The sequence below is a fragment of the Pseudophryne corroboree genome, chromosome 2 (assembly GCF_028390025.1).
Source record: "Pseudophryne corroboree isolate aPseCor3 chromosome 2, aPseCor3.hap2, whole genome shotgun sequence".
In the NCBI taxonomy this organism is placed as follows: domain Eukaryota; kingdom Metazoa; phylum Chordata; class Amphibia; order Anura; family Myobatrachidae; genus Pseudophryne; species Pseudophryne corroboree.
This window is the reverse complement of record NC_086445.1, coordinates 36428407-36443180: the sequence shown is the minus strand read 5'-3', so window position 1 is coordinate 36443180 and position 14774 is coordinate 36428407. Positions and strand designations below refer to the sequence as shown.

General features: G+C 46.1%; 1 protein-coding gene and 1 pseudogene across 9 annotated transcripts in view; both read right to left on the bottom strand.

The window, feature by feature from the left end:
* LOC134995897 (zinc finger protein 768-like) overlaps positions 1 to 14774 on the bottom strand; it is a 923052-nt gene that overhangs the window by 845838 nt on the left and 62440 nt on the right. The gene's annotated exons all lie outside the window — the stretch shown is intronic.
* Positions 149 to 267, bottom strand: LOC135051546 (5S ribosomal RNA; annotated as a pseudogene).

Genomic DNA, 14774 nt, shown 5'->3' with positions numbered 1-14774 from the left:
ATTAGTGAATGAGAGAGCCCACACACTGTGAAATGATATCTAATAATTAGCTTTTGTCTTTGATAGGTGAAACTAAAAAGGATAGGGGAAATGGTTGAAATCAGTAAAGTAGTGATACTGCTGTTGGCGTTATTGCCATAGGACAATCTTCCTACTTCACCGGGTATTCCCTAGTGGTCGCCCATCTAGGTACTGACCCAGCCCACCTCCGTTTAGCTTCCAAGATCGGACGAGATTGGGCGTGAACGGAGGGGTATGGTCGTAGAGAGAAAATGCCCTACATCGCCAATGAGAGTGCACCGAAACGGAAGGATGGATTCCTTCTCGGGAGAAAATATGACAAGATTGGAGGATGACAGGAAAATCAATGGTAATGGAGTGTGAATCTGCTGTCCATGTTAGACATGTCCATGAAGCCCGTTTGGTCAGGGTGAATGATTTGGGTGATAACCCGATTAAGTCTGGAAGCCAGAACCTTGGCTAAGATTTTAATATCCGTGGGCAGCAGGGAAATAGGACGGTATGATTCAACCCTCCTGGGATCCTTATCCGGCTTAGGAATCACTATAATCAAAGCCTCCGCCATAGATGGGGGAAGCACGTTTTGGGCAAAAATTTTATTGAATAAATTAAGCAATTGAGGGGCAAAAAATTTCACGTTTCTTATATAATTCTGACGGAATGCCATCAAGGCCAGAGGCCTTACCATCGGGGGAGGCAGAGATCGCCATCTCAATCTCCTCCAGTGACAAAGGAGCATCAAGAAGAGCTCTGGCTTCACTGGAGACACAGGGCAATTGAATTCCATCTAAGTAATCACCCAGTTCTAGGGGGGTACAGGTCAATTTGGAACTATATAATGCCTGATAGTATGAAACAAATTCCGCTACAATCTGGGGGGTGCGGTCCAGTATTGTCCCAGCCGAATTCAAAACCTCCACTACGGTATGAGAGGATCGGTCTCCTCTTGCAAGATTAGCCAAATAAGAACCTGGTCTGTCCCCAGTAGCATATTGGACATGCGAGGAGAAGAGATGTCTGCGCTGGGTTTTCCCCCACAGGTATTCATTCCATTCACTCTGAGCATGGAGCCAATCCAGCCTAGAGGCATCCAAGCCGTCTTGCACATACATCATCTCTAGAGCAACAACTTGGGCCTCTAATTCAGCTTCACATTTTCTAAAGGAGGATTTAAGATGTCCTACCCGTTTAATCAAAGTTCCCCGCATAAAAGCCTTAAAAGTGTGCCACAGCAGAGACCCATCAATGGAGTCTCCATGCATAACAAAGAATTCTAACCAGCTAGCTTCTAATTCAGATCCCTCACCCATATGCGTCAGCCATAAAGGATTACATTTCCACACCACTTGTCCTCGCTGACAGTTTAAGTCAATATGTAGCAATATAGGGTAGTGATCTGAAATACCCCTGGTCTCATATCTGACATTTTGAATTTTAGGCAAAAGCTCCCGAGACAGGAGAGCCAAATCTATCCTAGAGAAGGAAGAATGAGAGTGCGAAAAACATGAATATTGCCTCAAATCGGGATATTTCAATCTCCAGGGATCAATCAAACCCAACTCAGAGACAGTGTCTGCAAACGGAGAATGCTTTCGGTGGAGGGTTGGAGGATGCCGCAGACAATCTATCCATCTCGTGGTTTAAAACGTTGTTGAAGTCACCCATACAGATAACAGCTACCCCAGGGGATGCAGCCATAAAAGTAGACACCTTTTTAAGCACGTCGTGTGAGTACGGAGGGGGCACATATATAGCCAGCAATAACAGGGGGACGGAGTTGATCTTACACTTGAGAAACACATTTCTACCCCATTGATCCGTTTGTACCGAATCAAGCGCAAAGGGAATAGATTTTTTAATTAGGATTGACACTCCCCGGGACGCTGCGGTATGCATGGAGTGGAAGGCCCAGCCCACCCACGGCTTTTTAAGGGACATAATCTTAGTACCCAATAAGTGGGTCTCCATCAGGCAAGTTATATCCGATGCATAATGCTTGATCTGTCGAAGCACCAGGGAGCGTTTCATTTTGTCATTGAAAGAAACCTAACCAAAGCCATAGCAAGGCATCCCTTTAATATAGCAGACTACCCGCGACCAGCCACCTCCAGCACCTATCAAGGAGAATACGCCCGTAAATAGCTGCGACATAGACATAGTGGAAACAAGCACAGTGCACAGCAAGAAATAAAAACAAACCAATAATAACATCTTAAAGTAACCCCCACCCCCACCCCGTATACCACTTAAAACTTGCAGCATACCTGGTTCCCTAACAAACAAAGTTCCCTAAATACTAACGGTAACAGCTAAGGCAGAAAATACCTTTACATACTCCGCCAATACCATACAAAACCAAAATCCAATATCTAAAAGGGGGCCAAGAATTTAATGACCGTAAGGCAGGAGAATCTCCCAGCTAAACTCAAATCCCCCCCTAAACCACTACAACCACCCCAACTAAATAACATTTTAACCTTTGGGGACTATATATGAAGACAGACACCTACAATATAGAGCATAATAACAGTATAAAGGTATCAACTAATACTCTCCCCGTCTCCACATAGCCACCCAATCCCAGCAGAGGCTTGCAATATGCCACCGAGAGCCCGTATATACCCCGCAGAGCAGAACAACACAAAACAACAGCATGAGAACCCCTCGCACGAAACCACACTTAGAAATCACACAGCAGGTATTCAAGGAGTATTACAATGGCTAGTAGAGAAACCAAGTACAGGAGTTCAATCAGCAGCTAACGGTCTTCGAGCCGGGAAGCGTCTGTCCAACCAAACTGATGCCTCGCGGGGAGTCATGAAGAATTTTGTTTCCACGTCTGAAACCACCCACAGTTTGGACGGGAAGAGCATGGCATAAGGAATATTTAGTTCACGCAGCCTGCGTTTCACTGGGACAAACTGGGCTCTATCTTTTTGAACGTCAATAGCAAAGTCTGGAAAAACGTAAATTGGAGATCCGTTCCACTGGAGAGGTCCCTTGGTGCGGGCTAGTTTCAAAATCACATCCCTGTCACGATAGTGAAGGAGCTTGGCTATGAACGTACGGGGAGGTGCCCCTGGAGGTAATGGACGCATCGGGACTCTGTGAGTGCGCTCCACTGCAAAATGTGAGGTAAACTCCTCCGCTCCAAACGCATCCAACAGCCAGCGTTCAAGAAATTTTTCGGGGGAGGCTACAAAACAGACATTGTTCCATCGCAGTCTCCCCTCCATATCCGTCATCTTCTAGTGGACCTCTGTCATCTGAGACTCCAGAGCAGAGGTGCGTCTACCGAGTGGTGACACCGTATCTTCCGGCGTGGAAATGCGCGTTTCAACTTCACCGACTATCTCCCGCACCCGCTGAAGCTCTTGGTGTATAATGGATAGGTCCGTCTGGACCTGACTGATCCTGTCGGCCAAGCGGGTTTCGCTGGCAGTTACCGCTTCCAGTACTTTCTGTAAGGCAGCATCCGTAGCCTCCACAGATGAGGAGCTATTAGAAGGCGATGGCGGTGACAGAGATGAGGCCGATTGTGCCTCCTCCCCACGCTGGGGCCGCACTGGAGGCTTCCTGGCATATTTCTCTAGTTTTGCTGCGGCCGCAGTGTTTTGGTGCTGTCTAACCATCATAGCCTGCTGATGGCGGGAATCAGAGAAATGCAGTATATCAAAATTGTCCAGTTGACGCCCGTAAGGCAATATAGTATATCAAAACTGTCCAGTTGCTATCTGTGAATAAGTGCAGTATACCAAAACTGTCCAGTGACTGCCTGCGAATACATATAGTATATCAGAAGTATCCAGTCGCTGCCCGTGGAAAAGTACAGTATATCAAAACTTTCCAGCCGCTGTCCCTGATAATATCCAGAGGAGACCGACAGAACACAGAATTGGGGGCCACTCACGTGTCCTGGAAGAGAGGTCACAGCAGGATAACCCCCAGCGTAGGAGTCGCATGCAGCATGTAATGCGGTCAAATATGTTCTACAGCAGCCTGCCCATCCGAGCCCCAGGGGATCTCAGGGTGTGGGGCACCGAAACAGAGCAACAAGCAGGCCCACCAGGAGTTAATACAGTGTATGTCACAGTCACACTGTGGTGCAGAGCCGCACTTATGAAGGAGAAAGGGCACATATACATATACAGCCTACTTAGGCTGTGCACCTTTTCCCCCAGCAGCACAGTCCAGGAGGCTAACGAGGGAGCAGGAGCGTAGAAGCCGGAGGCGCAGGAGTGAAGGAGGAGAGCCTCCCCGGCGGAAGTATCGGTCAGCGGCAGCAGCAGATGCGGGTGTAGGCAGCGTGGAAGGCGGCGGCCGGACACAATCCCCCAGCGCGTTGAGACGGGATGGCGGCGTCCCACGTGGTTCAGCAGGCCCGCACACACTTACCGTCCGGCTGTAGCGGGATAGAGATGAGTGGGTCACAGATCAGCACAGGGGCTCCTCCACACCCTCGCACAGGTATTGGGGAGATTTTCGGGCCCAGGGGGGGACACAGGATGGGATATCAGGATGATAGTAGCTGGAGAGTCACACAACCTGTGTGCTACTCCATGTCCGCCGAAGCCACCTAGAGGGCACTGTCTTGCTCAAGAGACACTAAGGGGGACATTTACTAAGCAGTGATAAGAGCGAAGAAGTGAGCCAGTGGAGAAGTGGCCCAATCAACCAATCTGCAGCTCTGTATCATTTTATAGTAAGCAAATTATAGATGTTACTTCAGTGCTGATTGGTTGCCATGGGCAACTTCTCCACTGACTCACTTCTCCGCTCTTATCACTGCTTAGTAAATGTCCCCCTATGACACTTAAGGGTACATTTACTAAAGCTTCTAAAACAGAGAATGGCAACCAATAAGATGCCATCTATCATTTCTCTATTGCCTTTTAGAAAATGACAAACAGCATCTCATTGGTTGCTATGGGCAACATCACCAATTCTCTGTTTTAGAAACTTTCGTAAATTTACCCCTAAGTGTGCAAAGGTGACAAATCCTTTTCAAGCCAAAGGAAAGAGCAGATAACAGGTTCTAAGGATGTTTTACACTCCACAGAGAAGACAGTCATATCACTGTGAGGCATTATGTGGACACTTCTAGAGCTCAGGACACACTAGACGATCCCCGCTGAGACCAATATTGGCAGTGGCGGGGACACTTGCCGATGCCGGCGGGGAATGGAGTGGCGAAGGGGGGAAAGATGGCCATGCTGCGCTGTCATTAACGAAGATCTCCCTCTTCTGTACATGTTCAGGCAAGGGAGCACGCATCATTAACGACATTGAGTGTACCACACTGGACGAGATTGTAAGAAATCTCAGTGAGATCGGCCATTCTGAGCGAGATCTTTTACTTTCTCATCTAGTGTGTATGGGGCTTAACAGATACTGTATGTTGAACTTATCTTTAGAACCAGCTAGTTTAACAAGGTGACCCTGTACTAGAAGACCCAGGGGTCCCCTATAGATCTTAGGCCCTGCTATCTTGACAAGTAGAACCTGTTTAGGAAGGAAAAAAGCAAGTGGTGTATCCATATATTAAAATGTCGCCCAACAATAGATGTTCATTCCTTGGGGAGGTGACCACAAGCTGGGGATGCACCATACCTCTTACCTTGTGAAACCCCCACAACAAAGGTTCCTAAGGTCTCTGTCATACATAAAATCCTTGATTTCGGAAAGTTATTCCTTTTTATTTAATTTTTGAAACTATTTAGCAAATCTAACCGATACATCATTTTAATAAGTGTTTGGGGATTAAAATACATTTAATCTAGCATATTCTCCATGATTCTTATTGATCTTGCGAGCCTGTGGCACCCATGCTACATACCTATGTGTAATGAAGTGTGGAATATTAATATTTTTGCGGAGAACATAAGAAGTTCATTCTAGTCCTTCAAGGAGAAATTGTGTATTTATAGGTGAGTGACTGAAATTACCTGTCCCTATCTACTATAATTTATACCATCATATACAGAAGTGAGTGTGTGTAATGGGACAGATGTCCTCTGTACCCTACAGTAAGTGGGTAACAAGAAACCTGTAGAGCAGGCCCAGGACAGGCAGATGGCAGCTGTGGTTATGACAAGGCTACAACTCTCTGGCACATCTACACATTAGTGCGCGATTACCTTGTATTCAGATGACATATATAATAATAGACATGGAGCAATAAATAGAGCTGACCTAGATATTAGTAACGTCTGATGCCACACCGAAGACTTAGAAATCAGTTATAATGCTAGGGCATAAATACAATGGTGGCTGAATAGATACAATATTGGAAGGATTGCTTAAAATTGTATTACATGGGATACATGCAGTGGTGGGAGGGGCTGCCATTATTAGATCTACACTAAAAAAGTCTACAGTCAATAGGTCTACCACTAATGGTAGACAAGCATTAGGTCAACAGGGTCAAAATGTCGACATGGAAATGGTCAACACATAAAATTAGACACAATGTTTTATTTTTTGGGGGGTGTTTTGTCACTTTTCTGCCAGAAACAAGTGTACCGCTTCGCTTGCCATACTACGGGAAAGGTTACTATTCCCAATTATAGTCCACGTGAATGGTAAAATATGAATAGGTTTAAAAAGATGAGAAAAAAAAAGTTAAAAATCTTGTGTCTACCATGTGTGTCAACCATTATCAAGTTGACCATTTCGCCATGCCGACCATTTGAACTGTTTATCTTCTACATGTTGACCTTTTGACCCTTTCGACCTAATGCATGTCTACCATTAGTGGTTGACCTATTGACTGTAGACTATTTTAGTGTAGATCTATATTCCGGACACCATTAAATGTACGAGGGTGGTTCAGTGAATAAGGTAACAAGACCCTTCATTGTGCAAATTTATTCACCTCATACATACACGTATAATCAATAGAATGGCCTTAGTACAGCTTATTTTTCCACATAGTCCTCCCCATACGTGTCTTAACATTTGTTCCAATGATACTCCAAGGCATCTATCCCGGCATAGAAAAAATATCAGTGTCAAGAGCCTGAAGCCAGGACATGATAGCTTGCTGAACTTCACCGTCGGTTGCGAACCACCCACTAACTGGAATGTGTATGTTCTCCTGAATCAGATTCTACATGCGGCACAAATTGCCATCTGTGGTGGACGTGCTTGGCCGGTTGGATTGCTGCTCATCTTGATCATCTGTCCTGCCATCATCAAAGGCAGTGCACCAAACCCCAACCTGTTTCCGTGATGTGATGTTATCACCATGCACATACATAACTTGATGCTGAATTTCCGCTGCCGATGACACAGAAATCTGATCAAACTACGCACCTTAATTTTTGACCACGTTTCCGCCAGCCACGCCATCTTCCCCCTGATGTTGGGACAGTATGACTGACAGGACATGAAGTCTAATGGCCATGAGGGGAAGCAGTGTTCTACCTTCTCTGGCGGGAAATTACGATGAACTGGTGAACATTACACACGTGAGTAACACGTTACCTTACTTATTGAGCCACGCTTGCGTAATATGAAGGGGAGGAGAGGGCACATTTAGGGCAGCATTCCCTGATTTGGGAGGGAATGCAGCATATTCCAGCTCCTCTGAAATTGTGCCAAGTGGGCATTAGCCTACACTTCTGATGTGTGTGCACCTTATACCTTCCAGTTGTTCTTTTCCAGAGTGATGATGACCCAAAGTAATTACTACTTTCAAATACACAAAAGTCACCGAGATAACAGTTTGATGTCCCTGCACTCTCACACCCAATAAAACACAAACCAAGATGTAATTTAAGCAATGTTTTCACTGTATCCACTAATCACATTTTTAGATGAATCCATGGTGGACAAAGTAACTTCTACATTCTCAAGACTGGGGACCAAAAAAACATAACCCTGCACCTTGAAGTGTAATTGGCAGGAAAAGATGTCCACTTTCTTATTTCTTTTCCAGTTTGCAAATTAGTCTTATTATATATGAAAGGGGCATTTTATTCAACTAGACTGGCATGAACTTTCTTATGTCGACAAAGATTCGAGCTGTCAGAAAAGCATCGGCCGCACTGAGAACACACGAACGGCCTCTCTCCGGTGTGAGTGCGCTGATGCTTGACAAGGTCGCCTTTCTGGATAAAACACTTGCTGCATTCTGTGCACTGAAATGGTTTCTCCCCGGTGTGAATGCGGTGATGTATCACAAGGTCGGCTTTCTGGAGAAAACATTTACCACATGCGGTGCATGAAAATGGCTTCTCGCCAGAGTGAATCCGCTGGTGTTTAGTAAGGGCAGATCTCCAGGCAAAGCATCTCCCGCACTCTGGGCATGAAAATAGTTTGTCTCCAGAGTGATTCCTCTTATGTGACAGGAGACGTGATCTCTGATAAACGGATTTCCCACTGTAACAAGGAAACAGTCTATCCTCGGTGTGAAATCGCTGATGGGCGGCAAGAGCCAATTTGGAGGTGAAACGCACTCCGCAAACTGAGCATCTATACAGATTACTGGCGCTATGTATTTGCTGATGGGTGACGAGGGCTGAATGATTAGGGAAACATTGCTGACACTCCGAGCACTGATGCATCTTCTCAGGATAGTGTGAGGAGGCGTGCGGACCTGTTGGGGACAAAAGTGCTAAGATAAACCCTCTGTTCATCAGCGGATGGGTTGTGTCATTTTGTGCAAGACCTTCTGTATAGTTATACATATGTACCATATAGCTATCAGATGATATTGAATATATTCAGTTCCGTGTACAAATGTTACTTATACGTTAACACTGTCATTGCCTCACAACCTTGAATTTTGTCTAGAACTGCCTAGTTTATTATCTATTCAAATTATTGGTGGACTGTTGTACTGGCATCATCACTCCACTCACACCAGCACAATGGAAGCAGCCATCTTTCTTTTTACACTACTAGAATATTGCTATATCTTACCTAGATATTAGTAAGGCCTAAACCCACACTGAAGACTAGGAAGTCCACTATAATGCCCTAATGCTAGGGCATGAGTACAATAGCAGCTGAAAAGATAAAATAAAATCGGAAGGTGGAAAACTAGAAACTTGTTGTACATGGTAACATGCAGAGGACAGGGGAGCAAACAGTGGCAGAACCCAAGGATATATAGCTGGACCAGTGTTACTCAACATCTGGTGACATAACTACTGGTGTAGGAGGTAATGTCTGCTTCCTGCAGATGACACAGTGAGGGCAAGGGAGGGGGGGGGGTGGAGATATATCAGCATAATGTTATGGCTAAAAGTGGCGACTAGCTTAATGCAAGATTAATGCATTTTTACATTAAGTAAAAAAAAAGCTGATTGTAGTGTTAAAGGCACTAAAATATTACTGAGGAAGGATGGGATCTACGAGTCACTATCTCTGGGGACATAAAGCGAGCAGTAAAAATAGAAAGACAATGGGGAAGGCCGGCCGGATGCTAGGGTGCACAGAGAGAGGAATTAGTAGCAGGAAGACAGATGGCAATGCCTCTCTATAGGTCACTGGTGAGACCACACATGGTGCAGGTCTGGGAGATGTATCTCCAAAAGGACATAAAGGAGAGATTGCGCAGAGGGCAATTATAGCAGTGCATGGTATAAGTCACACACGTTACCAGAAAAGACTAGCATATCAATCCAAGAAGTCCCTGTGGAGCAGGGAGAAGGGGTATGGGTGAAGCTCTCACACAGATCACCAGCTCAGGGAAGTGTCCTACAGAGTAAGAGAACAAGAGGACCTTACACCGGAGGGCAGCAATAGGATACTAATAGGATAATACCTTTATCAGCCAATTAGAGCCACCACAGACTCTTCCTTCACTTCAGGAGGGACGATGCGGCTTCTGTGGAGTATTCATTTTCAACATCCACAGCAGCCTATCCACAAAGGGGAGGCACCCAAGCAATACATGAAACCAAGGGTGGGTTACGTATAAACAATAGTATAAGTGCACAACATTGCAGGAAAATGCATTTTCACTGGATAAGGGTTTGGAGGAAGAGCATCCACAGAGGATCTCACATCCAAAAGGTAATGCCTGGCAGAGGTTTGGAGAGATGACCACCCTTCTGCCGGACATAAATCACCTGCTGAAGCCTGAGCCCTGCATGTAGAATGGACTTTATTACCTCTGACACATCACGTGATGGGTAGACGTGACTGCTACCAGCAGAACCCAAAGTGTCAGACTCTGGAGAGAAACCTCTGCAAAGGCTCAAGGAAACCAAACATTAGAGCATCTACAGATGGAATAGAACCCTAGCTCACGAGTATGGTAACCATTGGCGATACCACTATGCCAGAGAGCCACAGAGACAGGTGACTGACACATGCTGTGACATAGTGATGTCGCTCATTGACATTTTTTTTTTATAGTGCTGTGTTTTCCAGCTCTATCACTGATTGTAAGGATTGTTTTTCTTTTAGAGAGCTGTATAGAACTCTGTACTGTGCTTTTCTGTGTGTTTGTTGGAGATGCTGATCAAATTTTTCACATTTCTACTCAATGTGGGGATCATTTGTGTCCTTTGCGGAATCGAACCCTAGCTCACAGGCATGGCAACCATAATCTTTTTCTGTGTTCACATCTACTTAAACTAGAAGTATCGTTTGATGTTACAATGGAGACTTCACACATGCGCAATGGTGTTTTTTTAAAGAGACACCTGCTAAAAGAACACCAGTATTGCACCCGCCGGAGACTCAATTCATTACCCTGTGACTGAATACGCAACGCTGCGACAAGGTGCTGGGAAATGTAATGTGACAAGTTTTTCGTACGACACGCCACATGGAGGATACATCTCTAATGGTGTGTACACACGGTGAGATCCTTGCTATGCCCGATTTTCACTTTGCGATTTTCCCTGAACTCCCCGGAGCCCAGCACCACCGATTTTGACTAACTTTTCTTGAGATATGGACTATGTGTGCTTACGATTTTGGCTTATGTGAGATTTAATTGACATGTGAGATGAACTAGATAGTACACCGATCTAGCAAGGATTGACTTGCCTTCACAGTCTATCTTTTCTTGCGATACTGACCTGGCGGGACCGCGCATCGGGATCGAATCGGGATCGCAAGTGGCATAACACCTTGCGATTTGCACTAACTTTTCTTGCGATTTTGACTATATAGTCAAAATCGAAAGAAAAAATCTCACAGTGTGTACACACCATAAGTCAGAGATCTACATCCCAGATCTGCATCAGCCTCAAGGCCCATACATATGGTGAGATTCGGCTATGCCCGATTCTCACTATGCAACAGGGGCTAGGTCTGCATCGCAAGCACATAATGAGTGTGCTTGCGATACTGACTATGTGCTATTTTCGCTAAGTGTCAATTTTGACTATCTCTTCTATAGAGATAGTCAAAATTGACTTGCCTGCACAGTCTATCTAGGCTTGCGATGCCGACCGCACATCGGCATCGAATCGGGAACGCAAGGTGACTTTCACCTTGCGATCTGCACTAACTTTTCTTACGATTTTGACTATATAGTCAAAATCGTAAGAAAATATCTCACTGTGTGTACACACAGAGGCGTCGGAACAGGGGGGGCAAGGGGGCAGCATGACCCCCCAAATGAGATGGAGGCGCAGGCGCAGCTGAGGGGGAGCGCTGTCCCGGCGCTACCCGCTCAGCAGGGTCTGCAAAGCAGGGAGGCGTTCTCCCCGCTCTGTGACCTTGCTGATGTGCGCCGCTGCTACCTGTCACACTGGTGCCGGCAGCATGAAGAGCAGCTCCCCCCTCTCTACCGCCCTACTCATGGAGCCGCACTGTACTGCCTGCCTGCTGCTGCCGGCTGCTGCTGCCAGCGCCTGTCACACACTTATCACAGGCAGCAGCGGCACCAGCAGCATGATGAGTGGTGCATGCGCCACCCCCACCAGTGTTCCAGGAAGACCACAAAAGCACAGGTTCGCCTCCAAGTCCTGTCCCGAGCCCCGCCTCCTCTGTGGGCTGCTTTAGAAGGGAGCTGCAGCGCGCAGTAGCTGAGACCCACGTGTGGGTGGGTGAGAAAGCACAAATATCTGGTAACGTAAGTGACAATTGGGGGGGATTTAGAGCATTTGTTTATTTACCCTCCATGTAGCTCCGCCCTCAGCATCCATGCCCTCTCCCTCCCTCTAAATCCCCCGTCAGCATCCCTGCCTTCACCCTCCCTGTAACTCCCCCTCAGCGTCCATGCCATCACCCTCCCTGTAGTTCCCCATCAGGTGCCCACACCATCCCTCTAACTCCCTGTCACTGTCTGCCATAATGTGTAAAAAGGGAACGCTGTCTGCCGTAATGTGTAAAAAAGGGGACGCTGTCTGCCGTAATGTGTAAAAATGGGGACTGTCTGCCGTAATGTATAAAAAGGGGGACGCTGTCTGCCGTAATGTGTAAAAAGGGCACGCTGTCTGCCGTAATGTGTAAAAGGGGGATGCTGGCTGCCGTAATGTGTAAAAAGGGGGACTGTCTGCTGTAATGTGTAAAAGAGGCTCTACCTGGTGTAGTGGCGCCACTGTGCAGCGTCATTTGAATAATGGAGACTACTGTGCATCGTAGTATGAATTGATATTATTTTGTGGCCATGCCCCTTCCCCATGAAGCCACGCCCCTATATATTTTCCGCATGCCTACGGCGCGCACTGCCCCTATCTTGCATGGGGGGGCGCCAATGCCGTTTCTTGCACACAGCGCTAAAATGCCTAGTTACGGCACTGGTCTCCACCCTCAGTGCCCCTGCCCTCACACTCCTTGTAACTCCCCCCTTAGCGTCCATGCCCTCACCCTCTCTCTTAATCCGCAGTCAGCGTCCCTGCCCTCACCATCCCTGTAACTCCCCCCTAGCATCCCTGCCCTCACCCTCCCTGTAACTCTCAAAGTAGTGGGAGTAAGAAGAAAAAAGAGGTGATAGAAAATAGGGACATGGGGCACAGCAGGCTGCGGCAGCACACTGATTTTACAAGAGGAGTCGCCTGGAGGTAAGCTCTCAGGTTAGGGAGAGGGGGCGCCAAAATTTCATTTTTACTATGCCCCGCAACCTCAAAACATTCCAGCACCCCTGTGTACACACTACCAGACTGAGAGACTACTTGCTACATAGTGGCACTTTGCATTGTATCTGTCATACTAGTAAATGTAACTAATGTAAATGTCCCAGTTTCTACATTCTGACAAGTTGGAATCCGACCATCACTGTTATTGCTTAATGGGCCTAATTCAGACCTGATCGCTTGCTAGCTATTTTTTGCAGCGCTGCGATCAGATAGTCGCCGCCTATAGGGGGGTGTACTTTAGCTTTGCAAGAGTGCGATCGCATGTGCAGCCGAGTGGTACAAAAAAGTTTTTTGCAGTTTCTGAGTTGCCCAGGACTTACTCAGCCGTTGCGATCACTTTAGCCTGTCCGGGTCCGGAATTTCCGTCAGACACCCGCCCTGCAAATGCTTGGACACGCCTGCGTTTTTCCAACCACTCCCAGAAAATGGTCAGTTGCCACCCACAAATGCCTTCTTCCTGTCAATCTCCTTGCGATCGGCTGTGCGAATGGATTCTTCGTTAGATCCATCACTCAGCAACGATCCGCTTTGTACCCGTATGACACGCCTGCGCATTGCGGTGCATACGCATGCGCAGTTCTGACCCGATAGCAGCACAGCAAAAAAACCCAGCGTGTGATCAGGTCAGAATTAGGCCCAATGTGCATAGTTCTTGTACATACATAAGCCTTCCTTTATAGTCCATGGTCAATTATTATTAATATGCCCGTCTACTGAACCAATGTGCGTTTACCAGTAGTAGTATTTATAACTGGTTTTGTATCCCGTACTCCTTGGCAGCTACATCATCACAGATAACTACAACTTATTTTCTGAAACCACACTGGTATTGGTTTAGTGTTTTTCTAGAAAATGCGATGGTTGGACGTCATCGATCAACTTGTGCCACCACCGGTGACTTCAAATGCTGGGACTGTTTAGTGTTTCTTTACTTATTGCTTTCTCTCTAGCCATCCCAACTCGCTCGGTGGATTGCAGATGCTTCAATTGTAAATTGTAAGGCTCTGCCAACAGCTATTGTTTTACTGCCTCTCTGTTTCCTCCCCCTCAGCCTCCCTTTCTCTGGATAAGCTTCCCCCACGTCTTCATTCCACTTCACCCTCTCTCCTCTTCCTAACCGTTTCTTGTGAACTAATTTCTCAGAAAATAAGGGTTATAGCTTTCATTTACAAATACTGTATTATCAGGGGTATGCGTCTGTAACTGGGACCAATTACAGGTCTGATGGGAATATTTGTGTAGCAGTAGTGCGTTGTGTATATTTATGTTTTAGTATTTTATAACTGCAGTACTGTAAATGTAGATTCCTTACTTTTCTTGACTATAAACAATGGAAAAAAGCAAAAACGTTACAAGGTTAGGGGCATTTGAATTAAGTGAAATAGCCGGCGGAATGGGTCCTGGGGTCTGGCGGTTATGCACGGTTTCTCTCCGTAGCTGGAGGTACCAGCAAAAATCATATAGTTACCGCTTCTAAATGTATTTGTCCCTGTAATCAGGGGATTTAAGTTTATGCAACAATTAAACACATCTATAAATCATGTATAATGCTTCAGGAGACTAGAAGTGTTGGTACATGATCTGGAAGTACAGTGTTACTGTCCCAAATACACCACTCAGCACAATAGAAAATAAGTGAACTTCAACTTTGAATAGCTAGTAAATAAGTTTATTAGTGACCATTTAAACAGATTCAAAATCTGGATG